We start from the raw sequence: 21,747 nt of genomic DNA, 5'->3' as shown, positions 1-21,747 counted from the left end.
AAAACTCAGCAGTGGCCACAGGACTGGAAAAGGTCAGTTTTCATTCCAATCCCAAAGAAAGGCAATGCCAAAGAATGCTCAAACTACCGCACAACTGCACTCATCTCACACGTTAGTAAAGTAATGCTCAAAATTCTCCAAGCCAGGCTTCAATAGTACGTGAACCGTGAACTTCCAGATGTTCAAGCTGGTTTTAGAAAAGGCAGAGGAACCAGAGATCAAATTGTGGACATCCTTTGGATCATCGATAAAGCAAGAGAGTTCCAGAAAAACATCTATTTCTGCTTTATTGACTATGCCAAAGCCTTCGACTGTGTGAATCACAGTAAACTGTGGAAAATTCTGAAAGAGATGGGAATACCAGACCACCTGACTTGCCTCTTGAGAAATCTGTATGCAGGTCAGGAAGCAACAGTTAGAACTGGACATGGAACAACAGACTGGTTCCAAATCATGAAAGGAGTATGTCAAGACTGTATATTGTCACCCTGCTTATTTAACTTCTATGCAGAGTACATCATGAGAAATTCTGGGCTGGATGAAGCACAGCTGGAATCAAGATTGCTGGGAGAAATATCAATAACCTCAGATATGCAGATAGAAAGCGAAGAACTAAAGAGCCTCTTGATGAAAGTGAAAGAGGAGAGTGAAAAGTTGGCTTAAATCTCAACATTCAGAAAACTAAGATCATGGCATCCGGTCCCATCACTTCATGGCCAATAGATGGGGAAACAGTGGAAAGAGTGGCTGACTTTATTTTTTTGGGCTCCAAAATCACTGCAGATGATGACTGCAGCCATGAAATTAAAAGATGCTTGCTCCTTGGAAGAAAAGTTATGACCAACCTAGACAGCTTATTAAAAAGCAGAGACATTACTTTACCAACACATTACTTTACCAACAAAGGTCCATCTAGTCAGAGCTGTGGTTTTTCCAGTGGTCATGTATGGATGTGAGAGTTGGCAGTAGAGGGGCCCATTTCTGAGGTCAGGGCCCCTGAGTTTGTATGTCAGCTCCACACTGTGTGACCTCAGATAAATTGCTTAACTCCTCTGAGCCTGTTTCCTCATCTGTAAAATTGGAAAGAAGGCTAATAGACCCTAATTTGTAGGATTGTGAAGATGAAATAGAACAGGACATAAAGCACATGAAGATTAGCTTTTGTTTTAGAAGAAATATAGCACAGCAGCAGTCACAGGGTAGATAATCAAAATTGTTGTTTTCTTACATCTTCCGAACTGCCTGGTGGACCTTGCCCATCCACCTTTAGACTCTTGGGGAAACAATGAAAACAGTGACAGACTTTATTTTTTGGGGGGCTCCAAAATCACTGCAGATGGAGACTGCAGCCATGAAAATAAAAGATGCTTGCTCCTTGGAAGAAAAGTTATGACCAACCTAGACAGCATATTCAAAAGCAGCGACATTACTTTGCCAACAATTGTTCATCTAGTCAAATCTATGGTTTTTCCAGTAGTCATGTATGGATGTAAGAGTTGGACTATAAAGAAAGTTGAGCGCCAAAGTACTGATGCTTTTGAACTGTGGTGTTGGAGAAGAGTCTTGAGAGTCTCTTGGACCGCAAGGAGATTCAACCAGTTCATCCTAAAGGAAATCGGTCCTGAATATTTATTGGAAGGACTGATGTTGAAGCTGAAACGCCAATATTTTGGCCACCTGATGCGAAGAACTGACTCATTTGAAAAGACCCTGATGCTGGGAAAGATTGAAGGCGGGAGGAGAAGGGGATGACAGAGGATGAGATGGTTGCATGGCATCACCAACTCAATGAACATGAGTTTGGGTAAAGTCCAGGAGTTGGTGATGGACAGGGAGGCCTGGAGTGTTGCGGTCCATAGGGTTGCAAAGAATTAGACACGACTGAGCGACTAAACTGAACTGAATTGTAGTCTATTATGTGTGCAGTGGCATCATGTGTAAAAAAATAATGCATATATCCTAATTAAAAATATTCTTTGCTAAAAAATGCTATCATCTGAAATCTTTTTGTAATAGTGTCACCAAAGATCACTGATCACAGATCTCCACAATAAATACGATAATAGTACAAATGTTTGAAATATTGCAAGAATTAATGAATGTGACACATGAAGTGAACAAATGCTGTTTGAAAACCGGCACTGAGAGTTGTGATTGACACAGGATTGCCGCAAACCTTTAGTTTGTAAAAAATGCAATATCTGCAAAGTGCAATAAAGCAAAGAATAATAAAATGAAGCATCTTTATATTGCTTAAATTCCAGACCCTCAGTTTCTACAAAGCAGGACAATCCCATTCAGACATACCAGGCAGAAGAAATGGCCCACACACAGCATACAAGCTTGTCTTGGCTGTCCTGTGCCCACAGCAGACATCAACAATCAATCACAGTCTTCACCTCAGTACCTTTTCAACCTAGCACTCTAGGCAGAAGCAATCTACTCCTACTCTTATCTTACAGGTTTCCCAAAGTAGAAAATAGCAGACCCTTGGTGTTGTAGGACATACTCCTCGTGTTCTCTCACAAGATCCTGTGACACCCCACCTGAGGGTTTCTCTTGGACCACCTTGGGGCAGGGTGAGAAAGTCAGGGAGTCTATGACCCTGGAACAGTCCTCGGGTAGTAGGGCTGAGACCGTGAGGGTAATATCCTAGCTTTCTCATGCCTAGACAGGTGACTGAATTACGTCCTCTGAAAATTCATAAGAAGTCCTAACCACTTGCAGTATCTCAGAATATGGCCTTATTTGGAAATGAGTTGCTGGTCAGTAGGGTGGGCCCCAAGCTACCATGACTGCCATCCTTCTACAAAGGGGCTATTTGGACACAGAGACACACACACACAGAGGGTGTCACAGGAAGTAGGAGCCACCCTGCCACAGACCACGGAACTACCAGAACTACCTCCTTCCCCTTAGCACCTTCTGAGGGAGCAAGGCCTGCTGACACCTTCACCTCAGGCTTCCGGCCCAGGACGGGAGACAACGCATTCCTGTGGCATAAGCCGCTCAGCCTGTGTACTTGGTTATGCAGCCTGCCTGAGGGGACTGGCACAGGGGGTCGGCCCTGAGGTGTGCCCACTCTGTTGCCCAGACCCTGCTGGAACACTGGGGCTCGGTCACCTACAGCATCCTGTTGCATACAACAGCACCCTCTATGCCCCCCGCCCCCAGTACCGCCTGGTGTCACGTTCCACATAAGCTACATTCCCTAGGGTCTACCGCGGAGAAAACTGACTCAAAACAGCATGAAACTGACCTGCCTTCCCTCCCCTTGGGTTTTGCAGTCCTGGGCTCCCCGGCTTCCCACAGCCCCACCCTTCTTCCCACTTCTGACCAAGTGGTCTCTCCAAGAACTTGCCTGGCCTGTGGGTGGCATGCGGAGGGTCTCTGCTTCTCCTTCTGGCCTGCTAGGCCTCCCCACCTGCCTGGGAAACCCCCTCACCTTCATGTGACCACTGCCTGGGGGTGACACCCTGTGTGATCCCAGCCCCAGGACGGGGAGCCCCCACCCAGCCACCACCTCCTCTTCCCAGGAGACATGACATTTCTTCTTCATAATCCCAGTCACCAGGGATTCTCCTCCTGGCACCTCTATTAGGAGACATTGACCAGACTGTTTTCTGGGTGATCTCTTGAGCAAGACTTGTTTGAGCTAATAATAAAAATAATACTTATAAATAAAATAATACAAATAGCTACCATTTACTGAGTGCTTAGGAGAAGGCAATGGCACCCCACTCCAGTACTCTTGCCTGGAAAATCCCATGGTTGGAGGAGCCTGGAAGGCTGCAGTCCATGGAGTCGCTGAGGGTCGGACACGACTGAATGACTTCACTTTCACTTTTCACTTTCATGCATTGGAGAAGGGAATGGCAACCCACTCTAGTGGTCTTGCCTGGAGAATCCCAGGGATGGGGGAGCCTGGTGGGCTGCCCTCTATGGGGTCGCACAGAGTCAGACACGACTGAAGTGACTTAGCAGCATCATCAGCAGCAGCATTGAGTGCTTAGCATGCACGTGGAATCAGGGGGAGAATTTTCCACACCTATCTTACCAAATCCCCATAGCAACCCTAGGAGTTGGATACACTAGTGTCTCCACCTCTTACAGGAGGAAGTTGAGGCTTGAGGAAGGTGAGGTGTGGCCGCAGAGCTGAGATTCACACCCTTGGCAGCAAATAGCAGAGGGTGAAAATGCCGGGCATGGCAACCCAAGACTGACCTGCACTCACTGCGTCCCAACATGGAAGGGCAATGGGTGAGAGGGAGTTTGAGTGTGTAGGAATAAGACCTGATGCGTGAAAAAGTAGGTGTCCGAATTCAAACGATGAGCATTCTCTGGGATAGATCACATCTTGGGTCACAAATCAAGCCTTGAGAAAGTTAATAAAACTGAAATCATATCAACCATCTTTTCCTACCACAAAGGATGGTTCTACATACTAAGTACAGTAAGTCAAACAGAGAAAGAAAAACATCATACGATATCATTCAGATGTGGACTCTAATTTAAAAAAAGAAGAAACTAGCAAACTTATAGCTACCAAAGGGAAAACACTTCTGGGGAGGGGGCGGGTAGATAAATCAGGAGCTTGGAATGAACATACACACACCACTATATGTAAGATAGTAACCAACAGGGACCTACTATACAGCACAGGGAAAAGTGAAAGTGAAGTCGCTCAGTTGTGTCCGACTCTTTGCGACCCCATGGACTGTAGCCCACCAGGCTCCTCCCTCCATGGGATTACTGGAGTGGGTTGCCATTTCCTTCTCCAGGGGATCTTCCTGATCCAGGGATCAAACCCAGGTCTCCCGCGTTGCAGGCAGATGCTTTAACCTCTGAGCCATCAGGGAAGAGTTTAGCACAGGGAACTCTACTCAATATTCTGTGATAACTTATGAGAAAAGAATCTACACAAGAATGAACACATGTATACATATAACTGAATCATGCTGCTGTACACCTGAACTTAATGCAACGTGGTAAATCATGGTAATCCAGTAACATTAAAATTTAAAAAAAGTTTTCTTCTAAAAATAAAAAAGACTAAGGTAGAGAGACATGAAGAGAATGCAAAAGCAGAGACACGGAGACTGAAAGTGACAGACACATGTGAGCTCACTGGCGTTCACCTGCACACGCACACACACGCATGCACACAAACACACCCCCCATCAGTCAGGGTGTCGCTGAGTCCCTCCTGGAAGGAGGATGATGTGTGTGACCCCACCCAGACCCGGTCCCCTCTACCCTGAGTTTCCAGTCGCCCCTCAAGGCCGTCGTGAACGCTGGACTGTGGTGGCTCAGGCCTGCGTGAAGTCATCACAGTAACCAGAGGCAGCCTCTCATTCTCTAAATGGTCCTTCTTGTAAACTCCCGGTATTTATAGGCAATTATTGATCGTGTCACCAATACAGAGGGAGATAAACAGCCAATAAATCCATAGGCAATAAGGCTGGTGGCTGGAACAATTTGTTCCAGTGACATTTATTTCAGAGGGAAATAAACCCATTACTTCCATTATGTCCTGTTTTCCTGTTTTCATGTTATTTATTGGTTTTAACAGTCTTCTCCAGCTCTGGCCAATGGTAGGGTTGCTGGGCCACGCAGCTGGAGGTGCAGGAAGATGTGAGGAGATGCAGACGGGTATGTTTGCCACTATGTGAGGAGATGCTGCGGAGAATGAAGCCGCGTGGAGGAAAATATCCAAGATAGAGACAGAACCCTGGGGATGTCATCTGAGCCCTAGATCAAGCCTTGCTTGAAATCAGAGTTATGTCTGGACTTTTCCATTATGTGAGCCAGTATAGGTCCTTCGTTGGGGTGGTTTGAATTAGTTTTTGTCACTTGTACCTGTAAGAGCATTACCTGACACAAAGATTTTCCTATTTCAAACAACAGCCACATTTACGAGCAAGACTCAAATTCCCATCTGACCCCATCCCTCCTGAGGCTTGAATGCCTCAGCCCCTGCAGAGGCATAACAATTCAGGCCAACACTTGGCTTTTCCTCTGTGTTCTCCTGATGGCTTTCCTACCAGAAGCCAGATTATTCCTGACATTTTCATAGAACATTCCTCTAACACACAACCCACCACGTGTTCAGAATGACCCGAGTCCCTGGTGCTGTGCCTGCTCGCACCTCTCTCTCGCCCTCCTGTTGACTTCTGGCTCCCACCTCCGGGCCTCTGGTCCTGCAGTTTTCTCTGTCAGGGCTGCCCCCACCTCTCTTGGGGGGCCTGTGCTTTGTGGAGTGCTGCCTCTTTTGTGGGGTGTCCCTGCTGTGGCCTGAGTGGCTCTCTCCTCAGGGTGTGTGTGTGAGGACGGACGTGGGCACAGGGCAGCAGAGTGCATGGTCCCTGGAGCTGGACGGCCCAGGTGGAAAGCCTCTCTTTACCCTTCAAGCCCTGCCACCTTGACCAGGTCACCTCACCTCCTTATTCCTCAGCGCTTCATCTGTAAAATGGACATGAGACCTACCATGATATGCTATTATATTGAAATGAGATAATAATCCATCTAAAGCCCTTTGCACCATTCCAGGCACACAATGAATTCTCGATACGAGTTGCCTAGGATGATCACTATTGCTAATATTGATCACGTAGAACCTGTACATATCTCTCTCGTACTGCTCCCCTTCTCCTTACCCTCAGTCATCCATCTACTATTTAATCTGATAGACTATGAGCTCCTGAGATAACATCTAATCATTTCTAAATGCCTAGCACTGCACAGAGCATCTGGCATGAGGCAGTGCTCGGCTCTGTCACGGTTCCATCCTGTATTCTGCAGCTACTAGGGGCAGGCATCCCGCCAGGCTCCTCTGTCCATGGAATTCTGCAGGCAGGAATACTGGAGTGGGTAGCCATTCCCTTCTCCAGGGAATCTTCCTGAACCAGGAATCGACCCCAGGTCTCCTGCATTGCAGGTGGACTCTTCACCATCTGAGCCACCAGGGAAGCCCCAATAGCCACATTATATAGTCTTTTTCAAAAGTCATACCAGTCAAACTGCCAAGGAAGTTATGAGTGTCCTCGTTTTTCTGAGATAAGGAGGCTCAGACAGGCGAGGGTCCTCTGAGAAGGAGCAGCTGCCCAGCCCAAGGACATGCTGGCAATTCACGGCTTCAAGTGCCCCCCACCCTGGGAAAGGCCCATTGGCTCTGCAGACTTTCCAGTTCCTACTGGAATGGAGGAGCTGTGCCTGTGTGTACACACGGAGTGGAGCTCAGGAAGAGATATGCAAACAAAGACAGCAAACCCAGTGGCAGCTGCTTATCCTGGGTGAGACTGGCACGTCTGATATCGGCTGGCCTGGCATGACTTTAGGCGGGCAGGGGCCAGCCTGTATGGGGGTTGGCAGATGCACTGAAGCAGACAGATGGACAGACTGGAGCAACCCTGGGAAAACACTCCTCACAGCTGTGCTCAGCCTGGGTATGAGCACCTCACTGACCTCACCCCTCACCACCAGCTCCTGCCCTCTCCTTTACCCACTCCATCCTCCTTCTCTTAGATCCCACAGGGTGCCAAACACTCCCCTCCCCTCCACTCCTACCCTGAAAGCACTGGTTTGCACATTTCATCTCAGAGAAGTCTGCTCTGACTTCTGAGCTATCTCCTGCATGGCACATGTCAAACCTGTGTTACAATGATTATCCATGCAAGTTCTGTCTGACTTTCTGGCTAGAACCATATGCCTTTTGCTGTCATGTCTGGTTAGTCATTACATCCTTGTACCTGACATGCAGAAGGTGCTCAATTAATGCCTGTTGAGGGACGCATCTGGATGGATACTCCTGCACCATCTCTCTTCCAGCCATGGACTCAGGATGCACCATTGAGGCTGCAGAGTGGGGGCGGGGAGCACAAATTTTGTAGCCGCAATGCCCTAGAGAGCAGTTTAATCTCTCAGTGCCTTGGTTCCTCATCTGAAAAGTGGGAGTAGTACTGATGCCTTCCTCAGAGAGGTGATATGAAGAGTAGAAGTGTTGTTACCTAGACAGTACTTAGCACAGAGCCTGCTTTAGTGATTATCATTATTTTCTCTAGACAATGAGAACTACAGGGAAAAACAGGGGAGATCCAGAAACGATCACTCCCATTTAACAGATGAGAAAATTGAGGCTTAGTGAAAGGAAGGGACTAGGTTGACATTACACAGCTAGAAAATCTCTCAAGACCATATACTTTGTTGCACCTTTTCAAGTAATTATCTTCAGAGAAAAATGAAAGGTGGGGCAAAGAACAACACTCTTTCCTTCTTCACTCATTCTTAAAGTATCTGTGTGGCTCAGAGTTGATGGTCAGACATATCTTCTGAAGAAACAGATGAGTGCATGCATGAATAAACATCAAGGGGTCCCTGTGGTTAAGGAACAAGAGCCCTGGCTTGCATGTCCCCTACCTCCTTGTGCCCAGATGTAACTAACCAATCATGGCATGCCTTTGCACTGCGCCTGAGTCTAACTTCAGAATCCTCATCACAGTCCACTATCCATGCCTCAGACTTGGTCCCTCAGATGAAATCTGCTACCTTCCTGAGTCTGATCTCAGAAGTCTCTGCTTGTGCAGTTTCCTTCTTCCTCCCCTTTCAGGCCTCTCACTCAGGCTCTTTTACTCCTCATTTTCTACCTACCCTGCTTCCATGCTTCTTTCTCTCAGTAATGTGGACCCAGAAGTACAGCTCTTTCCATTTTGGTGGAAACATACCTGAGGGCTCGTGGCTCCCTCTTCCCTGCTTCAGTGCAGAAGGTGAGATGCCTGGCTGGAGCCTTGGGTCCCTGACTCTGCCAACCACCGCCTTGGATCAGCCTGAAGGAGTTGGGGTCTCTGTGGGGGGTCCTCTAGATGCGGCCAGTCCAGAGGGAGGGCAGAGTGACTCAGAGGCAACTTGGGTGGCCAGCTCCTCCTGGCCCTGCCCAGGCTCTGCCCTCTTTTGAAGAGGCCTGCCGTAAATGTTCCCTGCCCTGTTAAACAATCTCACCAGGAAAGAGGAAGTTAATCTCAGGGCTCAATAGGAAGAAAAGAGTCTAAAGTCTTGTCTGGTTGAGGAGCCACCTAGAGTACTGGCTTGGCTGGGTTGTCGCTGTGAGTATCTATTCCACGGAGATTTGGGTGGTGATTTTGGCAATTTAATCAGGAATGAAATACTGCAATTGTGGCCTGAAAAAGTGAGACAAAACACAAAAAGACAATTTCTAACAAACAAAAGTTCAGGACCAGATGGCTTCACAGGAGAATTCTATTAAACATTTAGAGATGAGGTAACACCCATCCTTCTCAAACTCTTTCAAAAAATTGCAGAAGGAAGGAAGGAAAACTCCCAAACTCATTCCATGAGGCCACCATCACCCTGATGCCAAAACCAGACAAAGATATCACAAAAAAAGAAAATTACAGGCCAATATCACTGACGCACATAGATGCAAAAAATCGTCAACAAAATACTAGCAAATTGAATCCAGCAACACATGAATCATACACCATGATCAACTGGGATTTATCCCAGGCATGCAAGGATTCTTCAATATACACAAACCAATCAATGTGATACGCCATATTAACAAACTGAAGAATAAAAAACATATCATCTCAATAGATGCAGGAAAAGTTTTTGACAAAGTTCAACATCAATTTATGATAAAAAAACTACCCAGGAGGTGAGCATACAGGGAGCCTATCTCAATATAATAAAGGTCACATATGAGAAACCCGTAGCAGACAGTATCCTCAATAGTGAAAACCTGAAGGCATTTCCTCTAAGATCAGGAATAAGATAAGAGTGTCTACGCTTGCCACTATTATTCAACACAGTTTGGGAAGTCTTAGCCATGGCAAAGAGATGGCGGCGGGGGGCGGGGAATAAAAGAATCCAAATAGGAAAAGAAGTAAAGCTGTCAAGGATTGCAGATGACGTAATACTATACATAGAAAATCCTAAAGATGCCACCAGAAAGCTACTAGAGCTCATCAGTGAATTTAGTAAAGTCACACAGAAATCTCTCGCATTCCTATACACTAATAATGAAAGATCAGAAAGGGAAATAGAGGAAACAATCTAATTTACCATTGCAACAAAAAGAAAATAAAGGTCCATTGACAGAGAAATGGATAAAAAAGATGTGGTCCATATGTACAATGGAATATCACTCAGCCGTAAAAAATTTGCAGCAACATGGATGGATCCAGAGATTGTCATCCTGAGTGAAGTCAGTCAGACAAGGAGAAATATCATATTACTCACATGTGGAATCTAATTTAAAAATTATACAAATGAACATATTTATAAAACAGACATAGATTTACAGATATTGAGAGTAAACTTATGATTACCAGAGGGGAAATGTGCGGTGGTGGGGGCTTAGAATGTACACAGACACACACACACACACACACACACACACACACACACTATATACAAGATAGATAACCCACAAGACCTACTGTATAGCACAGGGAATTCTACTGAATATTCTGTGATAACCTATACAGAAAAGAACCTGAAAAAGAATGAATGTATGTATAACTGAGTCACTTTACTGTACGTCTGAACCTAAGACAACACTGTAAATCAACTATTCTCCAATAAAATTAAAATAAAAAAAAAAAAACAAACCCACAAGAGGACAACATTCTTCCAAACAAACCACCGCATGCTAACAATCATGCTGACGATGTCCTCAGCGGGGATGCTTGCACCAGTTGTGGATGGGGGCTGAAGAGCAACCTGAGAGAAGGTGAACCTGGGGGAGGGGGCACAGCCAGACAGTGGGCGGGGCAAGGGGGCAAAGAAGAAGGGGTCAAAGGCAACCTTAAGACAGTAAGCACAGATGATGGAAGAGGGATCCCCTCAGTCACAAATGAGGAAAATGGGGAGAGGAAGCAGTCTTGGGGAAAAGATTCTGGATTTGGTTCAGGGCATATCAAGTTAGAAGTTAAAGCTAGTGAAACGAGGAAACCAGTATTGAAAGAGACATGTGTACCCCAGCGTTCATCGCAGCACTGTTTACAATAGCCAGGACATGGAAGTAACCTAGATGTCCATCAGGAGACAAATGGATAAGAAAGCTGTGGTACATATACACAATGGAATATTACTCAGCCATTGAAAAGAATGCATTTGGATCAGTTCTAATGAGGTGGATGAAACTGGAGCCTATTATGCAGAGCAAAGTAAGTCAGAAAGAAAAACACCAATACAGTATATTAATGCATATATATGGAATTTAGAAAGATGGTAACGATGACCTTATATGCGAGACAGCAAAAGAGTCACAGATGTAAAGAACAGTCTGTTGGACTCTGTGAGAGAGGGCAAGGGTGGGATGATTTGAGAAAATAGCACTGAAACATGTATATTATCATGTGTGAAACAGATTGCCAGTCCAGGTTCAATGCATGAGACAGGGTGCTCAGGGCTGGTGCACTGGGATGACCCTGAGGGATGGGATGTGGAGGGAAGTGGGAGGGAGGGTCAGGATGGGGAACACATATACACCCATGGCTGATTCATGTGAATGTATGGCAAAAACCACCACAATATTGTAAAGTAATTAAGCTCCATTAAAAAAAAAATAAAGCTTGTCAAAGGAGGAGGGAGGAGGCAGAGGAGCAGCCCATGGCCGGACGCCAGCACTGCGGGGTGTGTTGCCTCTCCCCCACTTCTGACTCAAGGTGCACTGAGAGGGACTCAGTGTCCCCCCTCCCACTCCTGCACCCCAGGCTTCCCCTAGGCTGAGTTCTTCCCTAGGAGGCGTCCCTGGGGGCCTCCTCACTTGTTTGCTGCCAGGGGATCCTGTTACTCTGCTGTCGCTCTGTCACGTCCGACTCTTTGTGACCCCACGGATGTAGCCCACCAGGCTCCTGTGTCCATGGGACTCTCAAGGCAGGAGTACTGGAGTGGGTTGCCATGCCCGTCTACCCTGACTGCTCCAAAAATGACGTACAGCCTCCTTGACAGGAATATCTGGGGACATAAGGTCAAATAGCTGCTCCAAAGGAAAAGGCGAGTGAGTGCCCAGGAGGTGGTGTGAGGGGAGAGCAGGGCCAGTCCCTCCGGGTGGCGGGACTCTCCCTCTGCTGCCCCACCCGGCCAGGGTTCTGGCTGCCCAGCTGGTCCCGAGGAGGCAGGAGGTGAAGTGGGGCCCCTGCGGCACATCCGTGGGGCAGGCCGTGCTTTCCTGAGTTCTAACTGATTTGCTGTCTGGCCGTGGGCCTGCTCCTCCCTTCTCTCCTCTCCTCCCCACTGCCTGGTCAGTTTTGCGGACAACGAGTGCCTTCTCGTTTAGACCTGACCTCCAATGTCACCTCCTCAGGGAAGCCCTCTGTCCCTGCTTCACAAAGTGAAAAAGCAGGTCATTGAATAACCCAAGAGAGCAAAAGCAGGAAAACTTTCTTCTGAAGAGAGGCAGGGAAGGCCTCCAGGATGAGGGAACACTGACTATCTGCACCAGCACTCGGATCCCATTTGTGCAGAATTAGACTGTATGAACTTAGCGGCCTTAAATAAGACACATTTATTATCTTACAGATTCCGAAGTAGGTCAGAAGTCTGACACAGGCCTCACTGGGCTAAAATCCAAGCATTGGCAGGACTGTGTTCTCTTGTGATACATCTTGTAATTTTCTAATTCCCTCTTGCATACACTGAGCCCACCTGATGCTCTGGGTTCATTTCCTCCTGTTATGACCAGCTGATTAGCAACATTCATTCCATGTGCAACTTTAATTTCCTTTCGCCATGTAAGAAATGTCATACCCACAGGCTTCAGGTTTTAAGACACCAGGGTCATTATTCTATTAATCATGGGTCCAAAACTTATTTATGGTATTTAAAACAGCCTGAAAAGATATTTTCTGAATAGGTGTTTACTTCTCACTCGTCTCACTCTCCTGGAAAGTGAACCCCACGAGGGCAGGGGCCTTGGGCTGCTGCTAGAACACGGCCTGGTGCTCAGCAGGTGCTCGGTTCAGGTTTTCTCAGTGAATGGGGAAATTCATGAATGAGCAAGTGCACGATCATCTCTGCAATGGTGTCAATACAGACAGCACTGGCCCGAGAGCCAGGAGCTGCGACCCCCGACTCTAACCTGAGCCCAGCAGCCTCACAAGAGCTCTGGGAGGAAGGGAAGGCTCTGCGCAGCTGCCCTGCGGGCTTCATGTCTTGGAGAAGTTAACAACCATCGCGAAGTCACCCTCCAAGGGGCGTTCTCCCCATTGTTTGCTCAGAGAGGAATCAGCTGGGGCTCGGCACTGGTGGTGCTCCCTGCATGTGCCGGGGGCTTCTCCACTGCCCGGCCTGTCACACGGGTGGAGAACGTGAGACCAACAGCCCTGAGTGTTCCCCACTCCACTCTGGACCCTCTGGACCCCTGGGTGAGTGTCCTCCCCCTCCTAAGCCTTGGTTTCCCCTTCTGTGAAGTGGGATAATCCCTGTGTCGTGGGTCAGTTATGAGAATAAAGTCAGAAGAGAGCGTGTTTGAAGGGCTGGTCCTTAGTGGATGCTCAGTGAACTATTACTCTGCGGGCTCCTTATTGGTGTAACGTCATTGGTGAACCTGACCTTCCTGAGAGGGGTCAGGGATGCCTTCTCTTGTGTCTCAGGTGAGTGGGGGTCAGTGTCCTGTCTGGATATGGGGTTGGCGGGAGGGCTTGAAAGGGCAGCGACTGGCGTCTGTCAGCTGATTCATTTCCGTGCGGAATGTTGCTGCCGTGTGCTGTCCTGGCAGCCAGGTCACTACCCGTCCTGTGGGTGACCACCCCGCTTCCCTCTCCACCATCCCACCACCCCTCCCGGGGTTGACAGGCTCAGGGTGCTGGCTCTTCAGCCAGCCAGATGCATGCACTCAGTGGAGTAATTGCAACTCAACAGCTTCTCTTACTTAATTATAAAAAGAATATAGCTCCAGCATGAAAATTCTGGAAAACATTGAACAGCAGAAAGGGAAAAACACCAGACAACTATAACTTTCCCAGGGCTTCTTTGGTATTCTGGTGGTTAAGACTTTGCCTTAAGATGCAGGGGCTGTGGCTCTGATCCCTGGTCGGGAAGTTAAGATCACACATGCCTCCTGGCCAGAAAAAACCAACACATGAAACAGAAGCAATATTGTAACCAATCCAGTTAAAGACTTAAAAAAAGCCCACATCAAAAAAAAAATCTATATAAAAAAGTATAGCCTTCCTTTGGGGATGATGTTAATATTTTGGGGGAGGCTTTCCCCCTCCCCCTTGGTTGTATAATAGAAGTTCTCCTGGGCATCCAGTTTGCACCCTTCTCTTCTCACTTATCATTGTAGCTAAGGCATTTCCCACATCACTGAAAACGTATAGATGTGATTTCTTAATGACCATGTGTTACAAAGTGCTGTCTTCATTGACCCTTCACAACTGCTGGGTTTTTTGATCGAGTGTGTGTGTGTCTGTGTGGTTATAAGTACACTGCAGTGAACTGTGTTTGCAGGCACATTTGGTGACCTTTGTCCACCTTTATTTCCTTTTTTAAATAGGACCAAGAATTCCAGGCCTCCTACCTCACAAGGTTTTATGAGGCAAAAAGGAGAAAACGGTTACCAAGCAGCTTTCAAAACAATGGAGCAAACAGCCAACTAAATTGGAAGGCCAGATTTTTGACCACTGCCTCTTCAAGCATGACATCTCCTTGTGTGTGTGTGTGTGTGTGCGCGCAATTAGATGTGTGTGGAACTAGGAGTAATAGAACAGCACCAGCATTTGTGGAGTATGTACTATCTGCCAGGTGCTCCATTTAATAAGCACACGTGTTATCCGAACTCACCCTGACAACAAATGAAGAACAGGCACAGAGACGTTAAGTAGCTTGCCCATGGCGACACAGCTAGGAAGTAGGGAGCTGAGGAGGCTCACTCACACACACACACACACACACACACACACACACACACACAGCCCTCTGAACGCTGCAGGCAGCCATGAGGGTCCCACAACACTGCAACAGCACCTTCCCTGGGCTCCAGAACACCTGGAGGCTCCCAGCATTCCCTGAAATGAGGTTTTTGTTTTTTTAAATCAGGCATGGAATGGCCCAGTGCTCCTGGCAGGCAGGCAGACTAATCTGAAGATTTCCCCAGAGATGGGGAGTCTCTGAATTAGAATGCTTCATTCAGAGGGAACAGCCAAGAGGTGCAGACACCACCCCTGGCCTCTCTGAGCATCAGTGCCTGTGTGCATGTGTGTGCATCCAAATGTGGGTCCCTCTGTGTGTGTGACTGTGTTTCTTGGGTACTCACGAGCCCGTGTGTGTGTGTCCCCACAGGGGTACCCAGATGTGCATGCTTATATAGGCTGTGTTTGGCCTCCTGGCTGCCCACAGACAGAAGGGTAGCCTTACCAATGAGATGAGGTCCACTACACCGATCTTCCTAGTTCTAATCTCGGAGAAGGGAGTGGACAGGACCCAGGCAGGGATTTCTCTGTACCCATTTCAGCATCAGATCAGCAGCGTTTTTCACAGCAACCATGGGCCTTGATAACAAAAGGAAGCCAGGTGTGCACCGCCATGAAAGGAGAAAGGCAGAGTGTTACTGCTGCCAAGCGGGGCCATCAATACATTACTGACAATTTACAGTTTTCCTCACCCTCGTTAATCGAGCAAATCCAGTCTGGCCAGGTGCGCCCTGTGCCTTGATCTGCTGGTGGAATAAAATCAGTGTGTTGGCATGAGAGACACAGCTAACGATGGAATACTAATCGGGTCAGAAATTTCTTTTTGCGGGCATTAATAATTCACCCTCCATTCATTTCCTATAGTGCTGCTGCTGTCCCTCTGCACGTCAGCAGTGACAACAACAGTGGGGATGGAAGTCTTTCTGTCGATGCAAGGCCTGGAGCCGGCAGCTGGGGCAGAAGTTCTGGGGCTCAGAGGCCTGGGGCACCCGCAGGCCAGCCAAGCTGTCCACGGTGCGAGGCTGCCGCTCTTGGGTCGGCGGGGAGGGGACAGAGTGGCTGAATCAGGTCAGAAGTCTGACGGGGGTCTCACTGAGCAAAATTCAAGGTGTCACCTGGAGGGGTGGTATGGGGGAGGTGGGAGGGGGGCTCAAGGGGGAGGGGACATATGTGGACTCGTAGCTGATTCACTTTGTTACAGAGCAGAAACCATACAACATTGTAAAGCAACTGTCCTCCAATTAAAAATAAACTAAAAAAAGAAAAACAATAATAATGCTAATAATATCAGACAATTAAAAAAAGGCAAGGTGTCACAGGGCTACATTTTCAGGCTCCAGGGGAAAATTGGTTCCCTTCCCTTTTCTAGTTTCTAGAGGTCACACAGCTTTCTTGGCTTGCGACTCTTCTTCACATCTCTTTCTCTGCCTCTCCCTGCCTTCCTTTTCCATTTTTAAGGACCCTTGTGGATAATGGACCCATGTGGATAATTCAGGATGATTTCCCTGTTTTAAGGTCAGCTGACTAGTAACCCACATTCCATCCACAGCCTTAATTCCCTTTGGGGCAACTTACAGTATGGCTTCGTGTTAGTCACTCAGTTGCATTTTCCTCTTTGCGACCCCATGGACTGCAGCCCATCAGACTTCTCTATCTGTGGGATTCTCCAGGCAAGAATACTGGAATGGGTTGCCATGCCCTCCTCTAGGGCACCTTCCTGACCCAGGAATTGAACCCTGGTCTCCCACATTGTGGGCAGAGTCTTTACCGTATGAGCCACCAGGGAAGTCCAGCATGCAACTGAACATATTCATAATGTTTGGAGTGAGAAAATCACTTCCAATGTTTTCAGAATTATAAAAGTAATGTTTGCTTATGGTGAAATATTCAGAACAGAGCAGAGCTATAATAAATAATCCTTTAAATACCCACTGTCTACAATTTCTATGTAGCTTTCTAGAATTTTCTACGCACATACAAGCACGTACATGTGCATCTCTCTTGTTCTCTGTTTCTCCTGTCTTTCCTTTTCTGCTCCTCTTCTTCTCTTTCTGCCTGCTATCCAAGCAGCCATCCGTCAATCCACCCATGCCTTCAACTGGTATGAATTTCATTCCACACCACGGGTATAAGAAATGTCATATTTCTGTATTTTTCTAAATCAAGTTAAATCTCACTCCAAACCTCCACTTGTCAGGGTGGCAAGAACTTTAGTATCAATCATACTTCACCTCAGTACCAACAATAATTCTGGGACTCTGCTCAACCTTCCTGGCCGTCAAAAAAATGGGAGTAGGGAGGGGCTCGGTGATATTATGGAAACGGGGTCTGGCATTTCCTTTTCTTTCCACAGATTTGATGGGTTGGAGCTGGAGGACAAGGGAAAGGCACATGGCACTTGGATTTTCACATGAGCACTGGGTGGAGCCAGAGAGATGCCTTTCCAACCCTTATGTTTCTGCAACGTCTCTTTGCTTTTTTTGTTTGTTTGTTTGTTTTAACTTTTTTCTTTTGTATTGAAAGAAAGTGAAAGTGAAGTCACTCAGTCGTGTCTGACTCTTTGCAACCCCATGGACTGTAGCCTGCCAGGCTCCTCCGTCCATAGGGTTCTCCAGGCAAGAGTACTCGAGTGGGTTGCCATTTCCTTCTCCAGGGGATCTTCCTGACACAGGGATCAAACCTGAGTCTCCTGCACTGCAGGCAGAATCTTTACCGTTTGAGCCACCAGTATAGCCTATTAACAATGTTGTAACAGTTTCAGGTGGACAGAGAAAGGACTTGGCCATACATATACATGTTGGGGAAACAGTGGAAACAGTGTCAGACTTTATTTTTCTGGGCTCCAAAATCACTACAGATGGTGACTGCAGCCATGAAATTAAAAGATGCTTACTCCTTAGAAGGAAAGTTATGACAAACCCAGATAGCATATTCAAAAGCAGAGACATTACTTTGCCAACAAAGGTTCGTCTAGTCAAGGCTATGTTTTTTCCTGTGGTCATGTATGGATGTGAGAGTTGGACTGTGAAGAAAGCTGAGCGCCGAAGAATTGATGCTTTTGAACTGTGGTGCTGGAGAAGACTCTTGAGAGTCCCTTGGACTGCAAGGAGATCCAACCAGTCCATTCTGAAGGAGATCAGCCCTGGGATTTCTTTGGAAGGAATGATGCTAAAGCTGAAACTCCAGTACTTTGGCCACCTCATGGGAAGAGTTGACTCATTGGAAAAGACTCTGATGCTGGGAGGGATTGGGGGCAAGAGGAGAAGGGGACGACAGAGGATGAGATGGCTGGATGGCATCACTGACTCGATGGACGTGAGTCTGAGTGAACTCCAGGAGTTGGTGATGGACAGGGAGGCCTGGCATGCTGCGATTCATGGGGTTGCAAAGAGTTGGACACGACTGAGTGACTGATCTGATCTGATCTGATCTGATTCTTTCCCAAGGGGCTTCCCAGGCGACTCAGCAGTAAAAAATCTGCTTGCCAATGCAGGAGACACAAGAGATGCAGATTTGATCCCTGGGTTGGGAAGATTGCCTGGAGGGGGAAATGGCAACCCACTCCAGTATTCTTGCCTGGAGCACCCCATGGACAGGGGAGCCTGGCAAGCTCTAGTCCGTGGGGTTGCAAAGGGTTGGACACAGCTGAGCACACACACGCATTCTCCCCGCCAAACCCCCTCCCAGCCAGGCTGCCACATAACACTGAGCAGAGTTCCCTGTGCTCTACAGTGGGTCCTTGTTGCTGCAACCTCCCTTTGGTACAAGCCAGTGATGTGCTGGTAAAAAGCCTCCCACTTCCTTCCACAAAAACCCTCAACTGTAGTGTTTGCTGATTCCTGTGCTGTCAGTACTCTCACTGCATCCAAATCAAGCTATTACCAGCTTGGAAGAATCCCAAGAGTTAAAAGCCAGATCCCGGAGTGGGTAAAAGCCATCTCCGGCATGCCAAACCACCACTGGGCCTCAGCACATTCCTCTCTTGGGGCAACTCACCGGGTGGTGGCCTCTTCCCCGCCCCATTAACATATACCTCTGTCTCTTTGTGTTTTCCTGTGGCCACCTGAGGTGGCAGCCACAAAAGACAGCTTACTCTCTCATCGCTGATTGCTCACAGGGAACGGTTCCATAGGTTTAGTTACAACTGTCTAATTGTGTCTTAGAAGCTCATTTCAAAAAAAGCTGATAGATAAATTAGTGCAATTAATAGGTCTTTATAAAGCATGTAGGAAAACCCTGGCTGTCATAAAAGAGCCTCCATCTAAAGAGTATGTTCTAATTGAACCTGCTGTGAAGGGAGAGAGGCAGGAGCTGCAGCCCAGGGGTGAGCAGAGGGTGGCCCCTGAACCTGCCGGCCCAGCCCTGCCCTGAGAATTCCCTTGGAAGATGCTCTTTTAGAACCTCAACCTCCATATGTCCCAAGTCAGATCCATCAGTGTCCTCCACAGACCAGGTTCTCTTTGGATTTTTCCACTTCTGTTGAACACACCACCATTATCCTGGTGTCTCAAGCTCAAGACTGTGGAGGTGACCTTGACCCAGCTCTCTTCCTCTCGTCCCCCACACAGACTGCATGTGTTGCTACTCTCAGAACTTTGAGTCTCCAGCATCTTTCACCTGGTCTACTCTGCTTCCAATCCTTGGCAACCCATGCTTCCTAATGGCCTGTGGGGCCCTGGAAGGCACCCCCAGCTCTTTAGCTTCATCTCATGTCACTAGCCCTTGGTGCTCTTGTTCCAGAAAAGAGAGTATTCAATTCCTCCAAGTTCTCTTGCCTTTCCAATTTCTGTTTTCCCTGCATGGAACACTCTTTCCTATTGGATTAGTCATGCTCAGTTAGGGTCCGTGGTGATAATAAACTAACCCACAAATTTTAGTCACTTAATGCACTGAAGTGTATGTCTCACTCCTGTGAGGTGCAGTGTGGGATGGGTGGTCCTTCTCCATCTAGAGAAGTGACCTCTAAGGTCACCGTGCAAAGGGACAGTTGGATGAGGCATCTGGCACTTTGCTGACTCAGCCTGGAAGCGTCAAAGGTCACTTTCTCTCGCCGTCTATTGGTCAGAACTGGTTACATGGCCCTAACCTAACTGCAAGGCAAGCTGGGTAATGTTGGGCATGCCTGGTGAGCACCACTGCTTGCTGCCGCACTCTCCTCCTTCCTCTGACCCACTCTTCTGGTCATGAAGAGTCACTTCCGCCAGGTTCGCCCAGGGAATTCAGGACGGAAAAAAATAAGATACTGGCCTGAAATAGTAAAGGTGCATATCAAAGGAATAATTTCAATGAGCCCAGACACTTGAATCTTCTCACAGACAAGCACTAAAGTCATTGACTTGAGATGTCTGTTTTCTTGTGATTACTAGAAATCTTTTGATGTTCAACTATACGTTTTTATTTTTGTTTTTCAGCGAAATTCCTATGTATCCTGGCTCCTCCTTTACCACTTTGGGACAGTCCCTTACGGCTATCTGAGAGGCTGTTTTCCAGGCTATCATCCTTAGTAAGGTCCCTGAATAAAACCTAATTCACACTTTCAGGATGTGCGTTTTTTTTTTTTTTTCTTTTCCACTAGACGTGTGTGCTGTGCACACCCTCACTCTTAAACGTTCTGGCTGGATGTTGACCCTTCTCCCAGCCGTGAGCTCCATGAAGGCAGGGACCTGCTCTGTGTCTTATTCAGGGCTGCCCTCCCCACAGTGCCTGCCGTACAACAGGGCTCAGCAGGCGATTCTTGGGGGCAGGATTCTGGAAGGGGTGATTCTGGAGGGGAGGGCCAGCCCGCACCCTGGCATTCAGGGCTGTCTAGGACCTGAGCCAGTCCACGGCCTTCTCCCTGTCCCTCTCACCCAGCTGCTCTGGGTTTCAGGTCTTTCTTGTAGAGCACAGTGTATATGCCCTTGAACTTTTTTGCCAGGCAACTCTGAACCTGATTGCAAGCTCCAGTATTTACTTGTTACAGAACATTAAGCCAATTCATTATACCTCAATAGATTCCATTATACCTATTTAATGGTGGGCATTCAATGAAAAAAAAAATGCTTTCAAAACGTGTTACCATTATTACAGACTATGGCACATACCATACTTCACTGATTCTCAGATGTACATTTTACCCCACCTTTCAACATATCTGAAATTGGATGCATCTTACAACTGCTGTTAAAAAAACACTGTGTCATTGTTCAATTTGTGGCTTTTCTTCTTTTTTGATGGTGCGTGAAATATTGTGTGTCTTAGATTCCATGACACATGGGTGGCGGTGGTTTAGTTGCTCAGTCCTGTCTGACTCTGCGGCCCTATAGACTGTAGCCTGCCAGGCTCCTCTGTCCATGGAATTCTCCAGGCAAGAATATTGGAGTGGGTTGCTATACCCTTCTCCAGGGCATCTTCCCCACCCAGGGATTGAACCTGTGTCTCCTGCATTGCAGGCAATCTCTTTACTGACTGAGCCACCAGGGAAGCCCTATGACACATGAGTGTTAATAATTAATCATTATTAACTGTTGCTTTTGTCTCTTAAAATGACCTCTACCTCTGGTAAATTTTTATCTGCATACATTTCTCTTATCCTTTCAAATCTTTTTGATGAAAATGAATGTGAAGATTCAAGACGAGGATACCTTCCCATCAGTACCATAGTGTGGGACAGATGTTATAAATTTTGCCTGTGTCTCTTCATCTAAGAGGTCTCTGCTTCTCTCTCACTCTATTTCTCTTTCTTTTTAATTTCTTCCAGTGTGGCACTCACCAGAGTCTACCTTGGATCTTATTAAAATATTTACTAAAATTAGTCACATCTAATTTTTAAGCA

General features: G+C 47.2%; 1 protein-coding gene across 2 annotated transcripts in view; it reads right to left on the bottom strand.

Annotated features, from left to right (window-relative positions):
• The window catches only part of FAM3D (FAM3 metabolism regulating signaling molecule D), a 37,859-nt gene extending 28,902 nt beyond the window's left edge, over positions 1-8,957 (bottom strand). Inside the window, exon 1 of one of the 2 annotated variants that reach the window (XM_070359020.1) lies at positions 8,721-8,957. The gene's annotated coding sequence lies outside the window, so the exon portion shown is untranslated. The remainder of the gene's footprint in view (positions 1-8,720) is intronic. The other variant, XM_070359019.1, reaches the window with a different exon arrangement.
• Between the last annotated feature and the right edge of the window lie 12,790 nt (positions 8,958-21,747).

This window comes from Bos mutus, chromosome 22 (genome assembly GCF_027580195.1).
Source record: "Bos mutus isolate GX-2022 chromosome 22, NWIPB_WYAK_1.1, whole genome shotgun sequence".
NCBI classification, from domain to species: Eukaryota; Metazoa; Chordata; class Mammalia; order Artiodactyla; family Bovidae; genus Bos; species Bos mutus.
The sequence above is the reverse complement of the archived record's forward strand: the minus strand, read 5'-3'. Positions and strand labels throughout refer to the sequence as shown.